At 43.3% G+C, this 21,372-nt stretch overlaps 1 protein-coding gene across 1 annotated transcript in view; it reads left to right on the top strand.

Annotated features, from left to right (window-relative positions):
• Positions 1 to 530: 530 nt before the first annotated feature.
• The window catches only part of LOC106575089 (alpha-1,6-mannosylglycoprotein 6-beta-N-acetylglucosaminyltransferase A), a 143,156-nt gene continuing 122,314 nt past the window's right edge, over positions 531 to 21,372 (top strand). The window contains exon 1 of the mRNA XM_014151270.3: positions 531 to 702. The gene's annotated coding sequence lies outside the window, so the exon portion shown is untranslated. The remainder of the gene's footprint in view (positions 703 to 21,372) is intronic.

Raw genomic sequence — 21,372 nt, 5'->3', positions numbered from 1 at the left:
CTCAGACCAACAGTTTGGATTTCTTTAAACTCTATCAGTATATATTTCAGTATACAAAAGGCCAGCCGATGGCAGCAATCACTAAGTTTGTCTTTTTTATTTTGTTCACCTTTTTTAAGGGAGAATGGTGATTTTGTTGTCATATGACACTACGCAGCCTAGGGATTGGGCTGCCGTGTAGATTCGGCTACTTATAATGAACATATGAAAGTAAGAAAACTGAAAATAATATATAGTTTGCTTTCAGTTAACATGGAATTATTCACCACATAAATAGTTTATGCATATCGTTTTCCCCTATTTGTGATCTCTTAAGGACCGCAATTCCTTGTATGACACATGCAATTGGTACATATGCGAAATATAAAATAAACATGGTTCTAAATATGAATAAAACAGCACCAATGTAACATGTAATACAATTTATGCTTATCATTTTCTCATAAAGGTAAACGTTGCTCTCTTTTTTTTCGTTATTTCAAGGGGACACCAACATTCAGAGGATCCCTAAATAGCCTTTGCGTTAGGACAAGGCGCTGGAAGTGACAGAGCGAAAGAAAAGGCTCGAGCGCTGGAGCGGAAAACCGGAGCAAGCTACAGTAACTGTCCATTCATACGGAATCCTGTAGCATCTGTTGTCATATCAGCATAAAACAAAACCTGAGCCCCGAAGTCAATTTGGACCACTCTACTCTCCGAAAGGTAAGCTGTAATATGATTTCACAACATAGCATTTTCATTGCAGACGCAGTATTCTCCCAATCGTACTACGAGCGACTTGTCACTGCGGTTAGAAGTGCTGCTCAATGACGCTCAAGGATGACCAGAAAGCCAGACTCATCTCTAGCTAGCTAGCTATTTCAGTTTGTTCCCGTTTCTTGTCAGATATCTCTCGTTAACAGCTATTACAGTCATGTTATTGTTAGCTCCATGAGTAGCAAGCTAGCTAACGTTAGTTGACTTGCTGAGAAACTACTGCATGTGACAGCTAGCGCGAACTAGTAAAGAATCGCATACCGCAGCGTCCAAATGTTACTAATAATCCATCTGACCTATCCAATATAATGGTTAGCTTGTCAGCGAGTCAGCTAACCTGGTAGTTTAAAACCGTTGGAATGCAAACATACTGGCTTCCTTGCTATCCCTAAAAACAGAGTGGCTAGTTATGGACGGGGCTACTTTCTAGCTGGCTAAAATTGTCTGTTGTCGATTATTTGAGTGCGCGGTCAGACGAGAGTAACTAGCTAGCCATATTATAGCCTACCTACCTATCATTGACAGTTTTGCAGTGACATTAGCAAACCCTGCCAGTGCAGGTTTTGTTGTCAACAGATGTCTACTGTTTTCATGATAACACAGAATCATAGCTCTGGTTGCATTGATTTAATACTAGTACTACTAATAATAGCTAACATTCTCTTGAATTCGATTCTTGGCATGATATGATAGAAGTGACACTACTGGCTATGTCGCTTGAATTGCTGTTTGAAAGGTATCTAGCTAGCTAGAGGTGTTAACATAAAGCAATGTTACTACAATATAACTACACGTGAAAATGTATCAATTAAAAGGTTTTGTGACCACGGTAATATATGTGACGTGTCCTTTGTGGATAAGTATGAAAAACACTTTCCCCACACTTTCCACTGTGAGAGCTAGCTCACTATATGTTCCTAACTTCCTATAGCTCAGTGATTGGGTTGCTCAATACTGCCTTGGCTGCAATCCTCTGAGTAGATCTGAAAGAGTGCTTCTCTTACAACCCAGGAGATTTATTCAAACACCCAGTAATCCCCTTGGAAACAGTCCAGTGTACTCTGTAATTACAACTGTAGTCCACATTCTCTACAGTATACTTACTCTAAGGAATTTGGCTCAGGTACAGGTATAGTTATGGTTGGTGCCATGAAAACATAAAACATTCAGCTTTTGATGTTTAGTATCTTCTCTTGGAGGTTGGCTCTTTCTTATCCCCTTGGTAATGAAGAAGTGTGATTAAGATGGAGGACACACTGGCAGTTGTAATTGAGGTGATATTGGGTTTCTGATTCTGTTCACCTCACTGCTTAGCTTATTATCCTGACTATCAAACGGCCATTGGGACTGCAGTTAGCAGAGGTGAGCTGCTGGCTTCCTTGCCTTTATAAAGTGCTCTTTCAAGCACCTTTGCTGCAGCTCTTGGGGAGTATAAATCTGCTTGAAAGGAGCTTTGCTCCAGTGGCATGCCTTGCTGCTGGCAAGATAAATCGTTGGGACCGCATCATTGGGCAGGGCTGGAGGTGATGGAGGGATGGGACGGAGGTGGGCTTGTTGATGGTTTCGCCCAGAGCAGCAGAAGATTAAGTCTCTCTCTGATTAAAGGGGTCCTACTCCTCACGGCCTGTACACACACACACCACTGCCTCCCTCTCTTTGTGCCACCCACTCACTGTGCTTGGTCACTGTGTTCGGCTCGAACTGACTTAGGCGAACACCGCAGTATAGCCCAATACAATCACCTTCTGTGTAAATGGTTGGGCAAGTCCAAAGCTTCAGGTTTTTTTAAGCCTCTGCTTTTCCTTAAAATGTCACATGTCACTAGTGAATTCTGTATTGAGATGTAGGCTAATATTCGCTTCGAGCATGTTTAAAGTTATTTTTTTGGAGGGATTGAAGATTACCTCACCTTGGTGCTTGTTTTTGTATCAAAGAGATGAGCTGTTTATGATTCCTTTTGAAGGGCAAGGTAGAGCTTGTAATTAAGCCTTTCATCACTTGATTAAGCTGTAGATTGAATCATATGATATCATCTCACTTTGTCAAGGCAGATGGAAAGGCTTGGGCTAAATATACAGCAGTCAGTATTTTAACACTGGCTTGTATACCACACAACTTTCTATTAAAAGCAAATAGTTGCGTTGTTCAGCTTAGGAATGGAGGAATGCAAATAGGAGCTTTTAGCTCGGGACCGGATTCAATGCCTGCAATAGCACTGTTTATACCATATACATAACCTAGTCATTCTATTTTATGTTTCTACCTGGTCTTTGTTTATACAACATTGCAGATATCGCTCTGTCATTTCCTGGTTGCAAAAATGTTAATAGTTCCCCTAATTTCAGTTTCTGTAACAAAACAAACAACTATAATGTAGAGCCCTCAAACTCAACTCTGACCCTCGAAGCCAGTTCCACTGCTTTCTTCCGTTGTTCGCCTCTAATCAGGGACTGATTTAGACCTGGCACACCAGTTGGGTGCAATTAATTATCAGTTAGAACTAGAGGTCGACTGATTAATTAGGGCCGATTTCAAGTTTTCATAACAATCGGAAATCTGTATTTTTAATGTTTTTACATTTATTTTGAATTTTGATTTTTTAATTTTAAATTTAGATTTTTTACACCTTTTATTTAACTAGGCAAGTCAGTTAAGAACACATTGTTATTTTCAATGACGGCCTAGGAACGGTGGGTTAACTGTCTTGTTCAGGGGCAGAACGACAGATTTTTACCTTGTCAGCTTGGGGATTCAATCTTGCAACCTTACGGTTAACTAGGCCAACGCTCTAACCACCTGCTTTACATTGCACTCCACGAGGAGCCTGCCTGTTACGCGAATGCAGTAAGAAGCCAAGGTAAGTTGCTAGCTAGCATTAAACTTATCTTATAAAAAACAATCAATCAATCATAATCACTAGTTAACTACACATGGTTGATGATATTACTAGTTTATCTAGCCTTTCCTGCGTTGCATATAATCGCTTAGGTACACGTTGCTCCAACCATAAACATCAATGCCTTTCTTAAAATCAATACACAGAAGTATACTGCTCAAAAAAATAAAGGGAACACTTAAACAACACATCCTAGATCTGAATGAAAGAAATAATCTTATTAAATACTTTTTTCTTTACATAGTTGAATGTGCTGACAACAAAATCACACAAAAATAATCAATGGAAATCCAATTTATCAACCCATGGAGGTCTGGATTTGGAGTCACACTCAAAATTAAAGTGGATAACCACACTACAGGCTGATCCAACTATGATTTAATGTCCTTAAAACAAGTCAAAATGAGGCTCAGTAGTGTGTGTGTGGCCTCCACGTGCCTGTATGACCTCCCTACAACGCCTGGGCATGCTCCTGATGAGGTGGCGGATGGTCTCCTGAGGGATCTCCTCCCAGACCAGGACTAAAGCATCCGCCAACTCCTGGACAGTCTGTGGTGCAACGTGGCGTTGGTGGATGGAGCGAGACATGATGTCCCAGATGTGCTCAATTGGATTCAGGTCTGGGGAAGGGGTGGGCCAGTCCATAGCATCAATGCCTTCCTCTTGCAGGAACTGCTGACACACTCCAGCCACATGAGGTCTAGCATTGTCTTGCATTAGGAGGAACCCAGGGCCAACCGCACCAGCATATGGTCTCACAAGGGGTCTGAGGATCTCATCTCTGTACCTAATGGCAGTCAGGCTACCTCTGGCAAGCACATGGAGGGCTGTGCGGCCCCCCAAAGAAATGTCACCCCATACCATGACTGACCCACCGCCAAACCGGTCATGCTGGAGGATGTTGCAGGCAGCAGAACGTTCTCCACGGCGTCTCCAGACTCTGTCACGTCTGTCACGTGCTCAGTGTGAACCTGCTTTCATCTGTGAAGAGCACAGGGCGCCAGTGGCGAATTTGCCAATCTTGGTGTTCTCTGGCAAATGCCAAACGTCCTGCACGGTGTTGGGCTGTAAGCACAACCCCCACCTGTGGACGTCGGGCCCTCATACCACCCTCATGGAGTCTGTTTCTGACCGTTTGAGCAGACACATGCACATTTGTGGCCTGCTGGAGGTCATTTTGCAGGGCTCTGGCAGTGCTTCTCCTGCTCCTCCTTGCACAAAGGCGGAGGTAGCGGTCCTGCTGCTGGGTTGTTGCCCTCCTACGGCCTCCTCCACGTCTCCTGATGTACTGGTCTGTCTCCTGGTAGCGCCTCCATGCTCTGGACACTACGCTGACAGACACAGCAAACCTTCTTGCCACAGCTCGCATTGATGTGCCATCCTGCATGAGCTGCACTACCTGAGCCACTTGTGTGGGTTGTAGACTCCGTCTCATGCTACCACTAGAGTGAAAACACCGCCAGCCAACACCGCCAGACCAAAACATCAGCCAGGAAGCATTGGAACTGAGAAGTGGTCTGTGGTCCCCACCTGCAGAACCACTCCTTTATTGGGGGTGTCTTGCTAATTACCTATAATTTCCACCTGTTGTCTATTCCATTTGCACAACAGCATGTGAAATTTAATGTCAATCAGTGTTGCTTCCTAAGTGGACAGTTTGATTTCACAGAAGTGTGATTGACTTGGAGTTACATTGTGTTGTTTAAGTGTTCCCTTTATTTTTTTGAGCAGTGTATATATTTTTAAACCTGCATATTTAGCTAAAAGAAATCCAGGTTAGCAGGCAATATTAACCAGGTGAAATTGTGTCACTTCTCTTGTGTTCATTGCACGCAGAGTCAGGCTATATGTAACAGTTTGGGCCGCCTGGCTCGTTGCGAACTAATTTGCCAGAAGTTTACGTAATTATGACATAACATTGAAGGTTGTGCAATGTAACAGGAATATTTAAACTTAGGGATGCCACCCGTTAGATAAAATACGGAACGGTTCCGTATTTCACTGAAAGGAAAAACGTTTTGTTTTCGAGATGATAGTTTCCGGATTCGACCATATTAATTTACATTTACATTACATTTACATTTAAGTCATTTAGCAGACGCTCTTATCCAGAGCGACTTACAAAATGGTGCATTCACCTTATGATATCCAGTGGAACAACCACTTTACAATAGTGCATCTAAATATTTTAAGGGGGGGGTTAAAAGGATTACTTTATCCTATCCTAGGTATTCCTTAAAGAGGTGGGGTTTCAGGTGTCTCCGGAAGGTGGTGATTGACTCCGCTGTCCTGGCGTCGTGAGGGAGCTTGTTCCACCATTGGGGTGCCAGAGCAGCGAACAGTTTTGACTGGGCTGAGCGGGAACTGTGCTTCCTCAGAGGTAGGGGGGCCAGCAGGCCAGTGGTGGATGAACGCAGTGCCCTTGTTTGGGTGTAGGGCCTGATCAGAGCCTGAAGGTATGGAGGTGCCGTTCCCTTCACAGCTCCGTAGGCAATCACCATGGTCTTGTAGCGGATGCGAGCTTCAACTGGAAGCCAGTGGAGAGAGCGGAGGAGCGGGGTGACGTGAGAGAACTAATGACCAAAGACTCGTATTTCTGTCTGTTATTATGTTATAATTAAGTCTATGATTTGATAGAGCAGTCTGACTGAGCGATGGTAGGCAGCAGCAGGCTCAAAAGCATTCATTCAAACAGCACTTTCGTGCGTTTTGCCAGCATTGCGCTGTTTATGACTTCAAGCCTATCAACTCCCAAGATTAGGCTGGTGTAACCGATGTGAAATGGCTAGCTAGTTAGCGGGGTGCGCGCTAATAGCGTTTCAAACGTCCCTCGCTCTGAGACTTGGAGTAGTTGTTCCCCTTGCTCTGCATGGGTAACGCTGCTTCGAGGGTGGCTGTTGTCGATGTGTTCCTGGTTCGAACCCAGGTAGGGGCGAGAAGAGGGACGGAAGCTATACTGTTACACTGGCAATACTAAAGTGCCTGTAGGAACATCCAATAGTCAAAGTTATATGAAATACAAATGGTATAGAGAGAAGTAGTCCTATAATTCCTATAATAACTACAACCTAAAACTTCTTACCTGGGAATATTGAAGACTCATGTTAAAAGGAACCACCAGCTTTCATATGTTCTGAGCAAGGAACTTAAACGTTAGCTTTCTTACATGGCACATATTGCACTTTTCCTTTCTTCTCCAACACTTTGTTTTTGCATTATTTAAACCAAATTGAACGTTTCATTATTTATTTGAGGCTAAATTGATTTGATTGATGTATTATATTAAGTTAAAATAAGTGTTCATTCAGTATTGTTGTAATTGTCATTATTACAAATAAATAAATAAAATCGGCCGATTTAATCGGCACAGGTTTTTTTTTGATCCTCAAATAATCGGTATCTGCGTTGAAAAATCATAATCGGTCGACCTCTAGTTAGAACAGAACCAGCAGTTCTGTAGATCCAGCAGATCTACCACTTCTTAGACTTGCTTTCAATGACAAGTACAGATCTATAACTCACATTTCTATGTGAATTTGGTCAGGTCGCACAAAAAGTTGTATATATTGCAAGGAAGTCTACCTCCTGTGTTACAGGATGTGCTGCAGTGCGGTTCATGACATTCTGCTCCAGTCAAATGATTAATGTCCTAGCACCCATACTGAGATTTAATGACACCCGGGATAAAGTGCTCTTCTGATTCTGCTCTGGTGGATTTCAAACACAATCAGCAGACCAGGATATTAGCTGCTTTCTGAATCTCTGGGGATGAAGGGGGATGTATTGCTATGATTTAGTTAAATGATCACTTTTTGCTTAGCTCGTCCTGCTTGGGTTATTCCTTACATACAGACAAACAGTCCTGTGGCTATTACAGATAATCTTTACATTTAATTAACCTATCTTTCCAACGGCTGTGTGTTGGTTAAGCCAATAGGCCTAACTTGTTGTAATCTGAAAGCCATAAATCCACAAACGAAGGTTCCTCTGGGAAAAATAAACTCAGTCTCTATTGTAACTATCATCTTAATACATAATGAATTCATGTTTCTGAGTATTGTTTTCTTCATCAGTGTTGTTTTAGAGATGAGACACTTGATTGGGAAAGCTTGACTGTGAAAATGAGCACTTTAACCGCTCGGCTCTCCATAGGCTTACAGGAGTGAGCAGCAGGGTCGGTCAAGAAACCAGAGCCCAAGCGGGCGTCTAAAATGTCCCTGCGCTAGGAGTGCGGCCGAGAGGAAACCATGTTTGATTTACTGTGCGCTGCAGTGCAGTCAACTGCCTCTTTATTCAGAGGAGGTGGAGAGAACAGAAACGCTCTGTTGGTACACAACACACAGTAAGGGGTAAACAACCCACACAACTCTTTAACTCTGTGGGGTGTGGTTAACATTTGCCCTATTGTGATTATTTACCCATAAAACATTGTGATATACGATGCTATTGCCCCCCCCCCCCCCCCCCCCAAAAGATAACCTTGAAAGCCTGGCAAGTGCAGGCAATGGCAAATCTTTTCTAATATTCCTGTCTGGTGGAGGTGCAGAACATGTTTTGTGTGTGTGTGTCTGTTTCTGTCTGTGTGGCGTGCACATGATAATGCAGTGACTGTCTGAGGAATGGGCTGTCTTAACGTAGTGAACTAAGCTATAGGCCGACATCATGGGCTGGATAAGAAGCAGTCTACCTGCTTCAGACCTGGATAATAATTGCTTTATTTGCATCATAAAATAAATGAGTTTTTTTCCATAAAGTTGTTATTAAGAATAGCCCATGCCTAGTCTATATACTTTCATTCTTGTTATTTTTGAAAGCCACAACTATAGGACAACACCTTCGTAGACTAGAATATTTGGGAAATAAAATGCTGTTCATAACTTTAAATTCTCTTAAAGCTTTTCGGCCTAGTAGGAGGATAGGTTATTGGCCATTTTTAGCCTTATGGAAGGATTTTCCCAGCCTGCATGGATCATTTATTTCTTAATAAGCTTAAACTTGTCATTGGATTTTTCTTTAGGCTATTGATATTGTTTGTTCAAATATTTTGAACTCATTTTGAGATAGAACCCATTGTTTGATTGGGGGAAAGCCATGCATAAAACAATGAAGCGTAGCCTTCAGTCATATTCAATCATAGCCTATCGACTGAAGAGATTTTATTTTTTATTTTTTTAAATAGCTAGACACAAGATCGTTAAGGAGTGTCTGTTATTAAAAAAAAATGGTATAGGCTAAATGCCCATGCATCCGACAGAGAGAGAGAATCAATCTTTTCTGACTGGACATTCTTGCGCTGCTTTGGTGGAAATATCTGCTCTGTCTGGCCTACATTCCTCTCTTGCATCCTATAGACTAAAATATATGTATTTAAATTGGCTATACCAAATAGTAATGTTACTCAGAATTTAACTTCTGTGCTATCCCGCTGAGCGCCCCAGTGACCCCAAACTTTTGAACGGTAGTGTACGTACATACACGTACGTACACTGCCGTTCAAACGTTTGGGGTCACTTAGAAATGACCTTGTTTTTGAAAGAAAAGGTCATTGCTGGCAGCTTCGTTAAATAGTACCAGGAAAACACCAGTCTCAACGTCAACATTGAAGAGGCGACTCCGGGATGCTGGCCTTCTAGGCAGAGTTGCAAAGAAAAAGCCATATCTCAGACTGGCCAATAAAAATAAAAGATTAAGATGGTCAAAAGAACACAGACACTAGACAGAGGAACTCTGCCTAGAAGGCCAGCATCCCAGAGTCGCCTCTTCACTGTTGACGTTGAGACTGGTGTTTTGCGGGTACTATTTAATGAAGCTGCCAGTTGAGGACTTGAGACGTCTGTTTCTCAAACTAGACACTCTAATGTACTTGTCCTCTTGCTCAATTGTGCACTGGGGCCTTCCACTCCTCTTTCTATTCTGGTTAGAGACAGTTTGTGCTGTTCTGTGAAGGGAGTAGTACACAGTGTTGTACGAGATCTTCAGTTTCTTGGCAATTTCTCGTATGGAATAGCCATCATTTCTCAGAACAAGAATAGACTGACGAGTTTCAGAAGAAAGTCTTTGTTTCTGGCTATTTTGAGCCTGTAATCAAACCCACAAATGCTGATGCTCCAGATACGCTCAACTAATCAGAACAACAGTTTTCAGCTGTGCTAACATAATTGCAAAAGGGTTTTTAATTATCAATTAGCCTTTTAAAATGATAAACTTGGATTAGCTAACACAACGTGCCATTGGAACACAGGAGTCATGGTCGCTGATAATGGGCCTCTGCCTATGTAGATATTCCATAAAACATCTGCCGTTTTCAGCTACAATAGTCATTTACAACATTAACAATGTCTCCACTGTATTTCTGATCAATTTTATGTTATTTTAATGGACAACAAATTTGCTTTTCTTTAAAAAGCAAGGACATTTCTAAGTGACTCCAAACTTTTGTAGTGTGTGTGTGTGGGTGTGTGTGCGCGCGCGCGTGCGTGCGTATGTCCCGGACTGTGGTGCTGTGTTGAACCAGCCTTGGGCAAGAGGCCAGTGGCAGGATGGTGGTGCCCACCCTGCTGGCAGGCTGTGGCCAGCGGCCCTGCCTGGCTGGTGGGGTGACCTTCACAGATTGGTCACGGTGCTGCGCCCGCCCGCGTCACGTGTGTGTGGGGCAATCCGCTTGAGAACAGAGACTGGAGTGAAATGGTAGCTCAGCCGATGAAGGGGAGGACAGGTGGGAACTGGAGCTTATTCAGTTTGGTACAACGATAAGCCTAGCACTTTGCAGGTAGAAATGCAGGCCTAATGACTAGAGCTGACGAATAGGCCTGTGCCTTATTCTACATGACGGATACTCATGTCTGTTCTACACCAGTGCATTTCTATCTTAATGATCTGTAACCGCATTCTCCTGTCAGAGGAAGTGGTGATCTCTGTCTCTCACTTAGCACCACCACTGTCATGTTTAGCTCAGCGTGAGTTTTGGGAACAGCCTGTTTTGATCGTCTCACTCATCACGCTCAGTAGTAAGTTACCCATCCCGTGCCATAGTGTTGCTGTTTTGTCTACAAAAGACACAATGCAGTTGCCTGGTTAAACCAGACCGAAGTGAAATACGCAGTGGCTTTTCTGGTCGCATAGTTGTTTGCTACAACACCTTGCTGAAACAAGAAGCAGCATCACTTTGTCAAAGTTTCATCACTTTGTCAAAAGTTAATGTTACCACTGAAACGGACTCAGCAGCATGTGTCATCTTTTTGAATGCCCGACCGTCCCGTCTTCAGTCAGCTGTTCGTTCCACAACACAAATCTAAACTGGATAGTTTACCTCCTCTCGTCTCTCCTTATATTGTCAGTTAAATGTAAACCAGGTTTCTTTTATTTTGCTGCTTTTGGGTAAAGTTTGTCGACTTGAATATGAAGTGTATATATAAAAAACTTATTTTTTTAAATACGGTTTGGACTGTTATTTTCATGAACGTCTTCATCCATAATCGTCAATTACACTGTTAAATCCCTAGGCCTACATGATAACATCTTTTTGAATAAACCGATTCATTTCATATAGACTAGAGCCTGACTGATGAATCGGTTCCACAGATAAATCGGCCATATTATGTACATAGAATACACAAATATGTCTGCTCATTTGCAGTCATACATTATTTAAAAGATTTTATTCAATGGGTTGCCTGAAGAGGACTGCTCATTGAACATTCAGGCCTAGGTCACAACGTGAGAGATAGTAGGCATGGTGGTTTGACAGTGTGTCGCTTGCCACAGCCAACATATTTGAATAAGTAAATAGTCAAAAGTATACTTCTCCAAGCAAGCAGCCCTGTCCTCATCACATTCTTAACGTTAGCTAGTCAGCAAGGTAGCTAGGTAGCTGGCCAGCAAGGTAGCTAGCTAGCTAACGGAGTTATTTTTGTATCAAGGACAAGTGTTCACTTTGGCGCCAGTCCAGTGTTAGCACATAAGTAGCACAGGTCGCTAGCCAGGTAGCTAGCTAGCTATCTGTGCTACTTATGTGCTAACACTGGACTGACGCCAAAGTGAACACTTGTCCTTGATACAAAGATTACTCTGTTACTGTCTGGGCCTATTATGTTAGCTAGTGGGCTTATTTAGTTAGTTTTCCGCAATCTGCAAAAAGCAAGGCAGTTATCTGTGCCATCATTCAGGCCATGTGCTTGCATTCATGATGAGACAAGTAGCTAACGTTAGCTAGCTAGCTAAATTGGAACTTGTGACTAAAACCTGTGTGGTTAGCATTTTCCTGCATAAATGTTTTTAGTCATTAGCACATGCCATTTGCAGTTGAAATGTATAGCCAATGCATTTTGTATTGAGAAAGTCTAATGTACATATGGTTTCTGTCAGTGGATATCCTGTAAACCAGTGGTTCCCAACCTATTTCGGTTATTGTACCACCAATTGCATTTTACTCTGAAGTACACCCTTGTGCATTTTACCAGTAGGACTATGGTCTCATGAGGCTTCTCAAGTACCCCCTGTGGATAGGCCAAGTACCCCCAAGGGTCCTAGTACCACTCGTTGGGAACCACTGGTGTAAACCACAGATAAAATGTACATTTTTATATTTAATTAAGAAATCATAATTTAGAATATCTTTTAATCTTTTGGAGCCCAATTTGTATAAAAAGGTCTGTTTTTCATTCCATTTCTAAAAAACAATATATTGGCAGATATATCGGTAATCGGTGACTTTTGCCACCCTAAAATCGGTATCGGACCCAAAAATCCCGTATCGGTAGATCTCTAATAAAGACCAGCAGAATTGCATTCTTGTGTAAAGAAATCTTCATCATGACAACGCAAAATACATTGTGTTAAAAGCCAATCAGAGGTGTTTTTGGGCAGAGTATTGGCCTATTATGCTGTGTGCCGTTCACACCAGTAAGGTATGGCCGTTTGTCTGGACTGGAGTTGGGAATTAATAACTGAATGGAGGCCCTGCCGAGTGTGAAGAAGCAGCCTATTAAGATGCACAGTCACACTCGTCTCCATGACATCATGGCCATCGTCAGTTTCACGTCTCCATTACCTCAGACTGCTGCCTGGACGCTTCAAGGGCTGTGTAGAGGGACATACCGGTACCAACTTAAGGCTATAGTCCTACAGTTTTAAAGTGTTAGGGAATGTCATTCCTATGCCTTAGTTTTGGCTCAATCAAGCCCTGCACATGTTGGATTGGACTTTTTTTTTTAAGTCACCTGATTCTGACTTATTTTAGGTGGGAAATGTAGCCTAGGTTATTTCTTTTCATTCTGATCCATTATTGATGTAGCCTATCTATTCACATATCTCAATGCTTTTGTTCAGCTTCTACAACATGTGAGGTGAAAAGGCTTTTTAAAGAACATTATTCCATCTCGGTAGGATGCTGTCTCTTTCAGACTCGGAGCAATGCAGTGGAATTAATCTAGAGATCCTCGGCCTGGTTCCCCCTATGGATTATTCCCCCCCCGTCTGATGTGGGCTATTTTGAGCTCCCATCACAAATCCTAAGGAAATGGACAAAGCTTTAGCAGCCTGCAATGCATGGACATCTGTCTCAGTCTTCAGGAGGCACGGTGAGGGGCAAGGGTGTTGATATATTTATCAGTGGGAGGTAGCCTATGATGTTGATGATCATCATGGCTTTTTGGGAGTTATGATGTTAAAAGTATGTTTGATTATTATGTTCTTTGTGTTGTATGATGATTGGGAGCACACAGACTACTAGCCTAGCTCTTTCTGATAAAACTAGAGTATTGACTTAGTGTAACATCCGTCGTTAAAGGTAGACCAAGGCGCAGCGTGGGTTGGGTTCATCATATTTTTATTTAACGGTGAACCGTTAAATAGGCTACCTGAAGCCTATGGGCTAGTGTCACGCCCTGACCTGAGAGAGAGGGTTTGTTTCTCTATGTGGTTAGGTCAGGGTGTGGGGTGGGCATTCTATGTTTTGTATTTCTTTGTGTTGGGCCGAGTATGGTTCCTAACCAGAGGCAGCTGTCTATCGTTGCCTCTGATTAGGAACCATACTTAGTCAGAAATACAAAACATAACATGCCCACCCCACACCCTGACCTAACCACATAGAGAAACAAACCCTCTCTCTCAGGTCAGGGCGTGACAGTACCCCCCCCCCCCCCAAAGGTGCGGACTCCCGGCCGCAAACCTGAACCTATAGGGGAGGGTCCTGGTGGGCATCTATACTAGGCGGCGGCTCTGGTTCAGGGCGTAGCCCCCACATCGCCCGCCCCCACACTGCCCGGAGGCTCTGAACTGCCGACCGCCGCTGGAGACTCTGGGTTGCGGACCGCCGCTGGAGACTCTGGGCTGCGGACCGCCGCTGGAGACTCTGGGCTGCGGACCGCCGCTGGAGACTCTGGGCTGCGGACCGCCGCTGGAGACTCTGGGCTGCGGACCGCCGCTGGAGACTCTGGGCTGCGGACCGCCGCTGGAGACTCTGGGCTGCGGACCGCCGCTGGAGACCCGGGGCTGCGGACCGCCGCTGGAGGCTCCGGACTGGGGAGAGTCGCAGGAGGCCTCCTACGTGGAGCTGGAACCGGTCTCACCGGACTGGGGAGACGCACAGGAGACTGGGTGCGCAGAGCAGGCACAGGGCACACTGGGCCGTGGAGGCGCTCCGGAGGTCTGGAGCTCAGGGCTGGCACACCCCGTCCTGGCTGGATGGTTACTGTAGCCCAGCAAGGGCGGGGCGCTGGTACAGGACGGACTGTGCTGCGCTGGTGAACGGGGGTACCGTGCGTAGAGCAGGCGCAGGATAACCTGGGCCGCAGAGACGCACTGGAGACCAGATACGCTGAGCCGGCGCACTTCTTCCTGGCTGACGGCCAACTCCAGCACGGCAATGGTGAGGAGCTTGCACCGAGCGCACCGGGCTGTGATTGCGCACTGGCGACACAGTGCGCATCATCGCATAACACGGCGCTTGCTCGGTCACTCGCTCCCCACGGTAAGCACGGGGAGTTAGCTCAGGTCTTAAAACCGCCTTAGCCAATCTACCTGTGTGCCCCCAAAATTTTTGGGGGGGACGCTGCCTCTCGGGCCTCCGTTGTTGCCTTGCCTGTTGATCTCGTCGCTGTACCTCCCTCGCTGCTTACACCTGTTCCCATGGGAGGCGATCCCTTCCGGCCTGGATCTCCTCCCACATCCAGGATCCTTTGCCATCCAGGATGTCCTCCCATGTCCAGGCCATCGGCCCACGCTGCTTGGTCCTTTGGTGGTGGGATCTTCTGTAACGTCCGTCGTTAAAGGTAGACCAAGGCGCAGCGTGGGTTGGGTTCATCATATTTTTATTTAACGGTGAACCGGCAAAAAAACAAAACAATGAACAACACAACGAATGAAAAGTTTTACAGGCTACTAACAGCAATACAAAAACAAGATCCCACAAACACAGGTGGAAAAAAGGCTGCCTAAGTATGGTTCCTAATCAGAGGCAACGATAGACAGCTGCCTCTGGTTAGGAACCATACTCGGCCCAACACAAAGAAATACAAAACATAGAATGCCCACCCCACACCCTGACCTAACCACATAGAGAAACAAACCCTCTCTCTCAGGTCAGGGCGTGACACGTAGTCCATAGGCTTCAGGTAGCCTATTGTTTATACGCCTAGCTATGTGAGCACACAGTATTTTGTGATCTGACAACTGTATAAGCCTAAAAATAATCACAGCTGTTAGCAGCAGTTGGGATTCTCAGCCCTTCTAGAGATCAATTGAGTGTGTGTGGGTTCCAGCCATTAAAAGTGACAATTCAGTAATTTGTATGTCACCCACTCCAACGGTGGTGGTTGTATTGTATATTGTGAAACTGAAGCTGGCTGTCAGCACGCAGGGTTTCATAGGCGCTGTTGAGTGCCAGAAGGCACCCTGCCAGACAAATAAAGGTCCCGAGTTAGAAACCTGAGAAATCAGTCTGTATTCTGTAACGCCTCCCTTCTAAAGAACAGGGAGGTGTTGTGACAAAAGTCAACGAGCACATTGGGGGTTTCTGTTTAGAAAATGTGCGTTTCTTATTGGACAAGTTCAGAAAGTAGCGACCTCCCCGTTTCTCTCCACTTTGGGTCATCGTGCCTATTGAACAAGAACCAGATCTATGTTGACACAGGGTCATGTCTGTAGTGACCCCCAACACTTCTCCTTTTTGGCGGAAAATGGCAACTCGTATAACTCAGTCTCATAGAACCCAGACCTGTGAGAGACAGTTGTTATCAATGCAGCAGATTGCAGAGTGCTGAAGTAGGTTTGAGAATTTAAAGCGCAGTGCAGAGATTTTTTTTTTTAGAGCCCGACTGCTTCATTTCTTTTGCACTGTATCACGTTCGAGATGATCAAAGTGCAGCATTAGGTGTTAGCAGAAGAAAAATATTGACTTGGCTACATTTTGAATTTAATTGAATCATTTTACTTTTTCCTTATCCCATCCTTCATGACTTGTGAAATGGTCTTGATAGTCTCAAAACTGGTGACAATGGCAACACGGACGTAGAAGTTTTCAATAGAAAAAGCCCATATATTTGTTAGGGGTGGTACGCTTAAATATCCAAGGAACACTGGCACGTAACGGTATTGAGATTCTGTCAGAAGTATTGCGCTGCCTGTGAAATTTCACTGCTGGAGGAAAGACTGCTCATGTATTGCAGCGCTGACCCATTTCCCAGGTATCTTTTGGAAGGGGAAAGAGAGCCATTTTATTACCCTGCCTTTGAGTTGCATGCAAAGGTAACGTCAGTTCTCCACTGCCTCATCCCTGGGCCTGTATTTATAAAGCATCTCAGGAGTGCTGATTTTAGTATAGTTTTGCCTTTTTAATCACAATAAGTAAGAGGGGGGGACCTGATCCTAGATCAGCGCTACTACTCTGAGATGCGTTGTGAAGTTTTCATTTTCATTTTATATGTCTCGAGGCATTTTATATCTTCAAATGGGCTTGCTAACGGAGGAAGCCCTTTGGCTTTTCAGAAAATGATTTATTTAACTGCTTCTCGAATGCTTGAGGCCTGTAACTATCTAATCCTCATCAAAGTGTTAAAATCTGATGCTTGATAATTGACAAAGCTTTGTGGCAACTGATCTGAATAAAAAAATATAGCAATGCAAGGTTTCCCTGATTTTAGAATATCATCAAGCTTATTGGGTCACAAAAGAACAATTTGAAGCTGTTTCACGCATTATGAAGTCTAAACTTATCATAGTGAGTTGAGTGTGTTTGTCCCAACATTGAGGTTCATAAACACATTATATATGTAGCTAGATTGATCTGTTGTTTTTGGAACATGTCTATGTCTCAGCTGGCAGCATCACAGAGTGCAAGCAGTCATTAATGTATCGCTGTGGCTACTCTGTGTTCACTTCCTATAGATAACAGGGGGGCTGCATAGCTCAGGTCCTTGGGGGTCACAGCCCTGCTGGTTTTTGGTTAAACGGTAAAGACTTATTTCAGGAAGGACGTGTTCGGTAGGGCATAATGTTGTGGAATGTTCTGATACAGAGTGAGGAATCATGTCAGCTCTTCATGATATTTCTAGATCTGCAATGTTTAGCTTGTTCCACCCTGTTTAGCAGAGTGCATGTTTTGTGCTCAGTAACATCAAAAGATCAAGTGCCCCAACAAAATCAATCAAAATCATTGCCCTTGTTCTGAAATCCACACTAGCATATCACTTAGAATACAATGCTTTATTCTAAGTGGTAAGCAGCCAATGCTGCTAGTATGGACATTGGACAATATACTTTGTGAGTTGGGCCACCCTACGGCTTGCCTTGGATCTTCCTGGCGTCCTCTCCGTTGCCACCTGTTCTGTCACCCCGAGCCACACCGCACGGGCGCCGTTAGCGTCTGCGCACCCCAGACCATCGGCCAACCTGATGGGTTTAGAGCTCTGAAAGGAGACAGTAGGGGAGCACTGTGTGCCTCCTATGAATAATTCTATTTTATTTCAGCGCCTGGCCTTTCAACAGAGCCAAAGTTGCCTGGGAGCTGCTGTCTCCCTCTATCTAGCTGCTTCTGCTGCAGTAAATGGCTAGCTAGCCTCGTAAGCCCAGGGTTCAAGATTTGGAAGGAAGGCCACACAACACTAATGGCTAGCCATTGTCTCAAATACCTTTTGCTCAGTGAGGCCACAGAGATGTAGGCCTATAGTTTCAGGCAGCACTGTCATTAGAATTTTTGCTCTATTGGCAGCGTTTTACAATCTGTCATGGGGAAAAAAAGTAAACGTGAGAAGCGCGTCGGCCAATCGAATGCATTAACAGGCCTATATTATTTTTCTAAAAACATTTTTTCAGTCCGGCTTTATTCTTACTCTTGAAAGTTGTAATAGTAGAATGCACAAGGTGCAATTTGTAAATTGGGTAGTGCATCATCAGTTCCTCTTGTCATGTTAGTCATTGTAGACCTTAGAGCTATTTATAACTTATAACTGTCCAGATCAACTAGCCCATGTCAGCTAATGTTTTTTTATTGACGTTTTTTAGCCCATAGTTATTGTTGTAATTTTCTAGTCACTCAAATATCACATGAATACACATTAGACATGGCAAAATGTATAGAATTGCAAGAATATGTGCTTTAAAACTGCAAAAGGTTCTTTGTACCCCATGACAAAACCCCATGACAAAATGTGTTTAATCGCAGGACTCCTCATAAGCTTTAAACCTGCAAAATTCTCTCCACCAACAAGAGTGGTGTGAACAGTTTGTGTCATGACCAGTGCCTGTGCCCATAGAAATAGATGTAGCATGTGCACACGGGGGGCGCGGGATGTTCCCTAATGTTGGAAGGGGGGTCCCCGAGTGAAAAGGTTTGGGAACTCCTCATCTAACTAATGATTACCCTATTGGGGTAACCAATGCAGATGAGCAACATCATACTTCAGCCATGTAGCCACAATACTGCGTCAGGCTACAGGGGATAATGCTTATTGTTAAAATAGCACACCTGCCTGATAATATGGACGATGTACAGGCCCTGAAGCTATTGCTTTTCATCTATGTTATTGGGCTCATTTCTGGAGGGGAATATTACATTTTAAACGGTTTAATATGTTAAGGTTATACACTACCTGTCAAAAGTTTTAGAACACCTACTCATTCAAGGATTTTTCTTTATTTTTACTATTTTCTACATTGTAGAATAATGGTGAAGACATCACGACTATGAAATAAGACATGGTAGTAAACAAATCAAATTATATTTTATATTTGAGATTCTTCAAATAGCCACCCTTTGCCTTGATGACAGCTGCACACTCTTGGCATTCTCTCAACCACCTTCACCTGGAATGCTTTTCCAACAGTCTTGAAGGAGTTCCCACATATGCTGAGCACTTGTTGGCTGCTTTTCCACTTGTTGGCTGGTCCGACTCATACCAAACCAGCTCAATTTGGTCGGGGGGGATTGTGGAGGCCAGCTCTCTTTTTGATGGGAGGCATTATACCATTCCCCTTGTATGACTGGTAGAGAAGAGTCAGGTGTGTTTTTCTACTGATGCTGAAAGACAAATTCCAGATACAAATAGCTAGCTAAACAATGAACCATAATCCCAATCCATAGAGTATTAGCAATACAAATGTATTGTCATAGCTTGCTAAAGTTAACCAAATTAGGTTCAATGTTAGCTAGCTAACATTGGGCTATAACTAGCAAAACAAATGGCTTTCTGAGATATGAATACACAGATCATACACGTAATGCTAGCTAGCGAGCCAGCCACCAAATGTCAGCTAGCTTGCTAACAGCAAGCTTTAACTTGCAATTAAAACAACTTTCTGAAAGATATTTATTAGAAAGATATATTATCTGAAACAACTGTAGTTAGACTCTTACCCATATACATGGATGAACGCTTTAAGGCAGACTGCAACCCCTTTCATTAAATATGATGACCTGTGTCGTTTTGTTTGTACAGCTTGCTTGGCCTATTGTGTCAAGTCACTCTGGTTCACACTGACCGTGTGCAATGCCATACGAATAATCAGATCTTTCTCGCTCTCTGTCACGGATGCCATGGTTGCCCTTAGTTTGAAGATGTAATCCGGAGACAGGTGTTTTATACAACCGCCTTCTGTGTTCTCTTTTCGACTCCCTCTGCATTTGCAATCAAACGTCAGAATTGTATTAATCTCCTTATCATACTCAGCTTCTACCAGACATTCCACCGATTTCAATATTTAAGAACTTTATTTGTTTTTACAGATGGCAGACAAGTTTGTTGTTAAGGCAAATGAAAGCTCAAATGTTCGAGAAGGCATTTCTGCCAAAAAACACATTTTGATTAAAAAAAATACAAATAAATGTTAAAATGCCTCTCCTGTAAAGTCGTGACTTGCAACATAAACCTAGTTAGCTGAAACAAGTCACATATACTTAATTTGTCTTACCTTACTTCAAAGTAGCCTAGCCACAATCAGACCATATCTGTGCAAAAAAAATGTTTATCAACTTTCTTTCATTGTCCAGTAGCCAAAGGCACAATCTTAGTCATATTAGCAACCCATGCTAGTTATTGCATATTAGATCTCCCCTCTTTCAACAATTCTAATGGATATTTTCATCTGTTACATGAAACCGTACAAATGTGAGCGGCGCCCTTTTGACAAGTGTTTTCTAATTGCATAATGGAATGAACATTCGCGCGTACCCTACTGCCCTGTGCACAGTGCTGCACTTCTGTGAAGAAATAATAGTTTATCAACATTTTAAGCTAAACTTTCTGATCTGTTGTATCACTCATTGCTTTTGAAGGTTTAAAAAATTAATACAATTATTTACCCTAGGCTTACTGGTTTTATGAATATGGATCTATCGTCCCACAACTTTCCCAGAGTCTGTTTGGAATAGGCTATTTCTTTCTCAACCATCTGACCAATAGAATAGGTAAACTTCTGCTATGTGGGATAGTAAATTGACATAGGATAGTGATTTTGCTTTGTTTGTCGCTCGTCTTGTTGGCTGAGGGAAAGTGCACATCACAATTGGGCAAGAAAGGACTGCACATCGTTGCATCCTCGACTTTTATGTTCTGTTAATATGAATTACCATAATCTAAATGTGATTTCTGTCATTCTGACCGCTGTGGGTGGATGCCCTAATCAGGTTACACACCTAATACATATGGGTCCGGTAAATGTCTCCAATGTCCAGTAAATTAAAATGCTGCCGGTCAAATGTCCGGTGCCACATTTTCCTAACAGAAACCCTGGCGCACAGGCGTGCGTTATATAGACTAAACACCTATCCTGTAAGGATATTTTAATGGTGGTTCCCAGGGCCTAAAATCTACCCACCATCTGCTAAATGCGGGTAGATTTTGGCATTGCTGGGTAAGAAGTCTATTTCACCAGCCACGTTGGTGGGTGCATTTCACTCCAATTTGTGAGTAGAAATAGTAAAGTATGATCATATTTATAGTCAAATAAATGCTACATTAGCTGTTTTCAAATGATTTGGTTCATAGCTGGTCAATTAATCGCTCAGTCAAAGAACTACAACTCCTATATAGCCTGTTCCACCTCACACTGCAACAATGGCTGTCTGGGGGCTGTGCGCATGTGAATAGCTGAGTGAAAGATTCATTTTTGGAAGCGCTGTGCACAGTCATAAAAATTGGTCTAATTTACTTGAAAGGAAAGTCTACTGAAGTGAGACTTTGTCCTTGTGTTTCTTGGCTATTTACATTGTTTATTCACATTAGAGG

This window comes from Salmo salar, chromosome 17, assembly GCF_965601325.2.
Source record: "Salmo salar chromosome 17, fSalSal1, whole genome shotgun sequence".
Lineage (NCBI taxonomy): Eukaryota > Metazoa > Chordata > Actinopteri > Salmoniformes > Salmonidae > Salmo > Salmo salar.
This window is presented reverse-complemented; position numbering and strand designations above follow the sequence as displayed.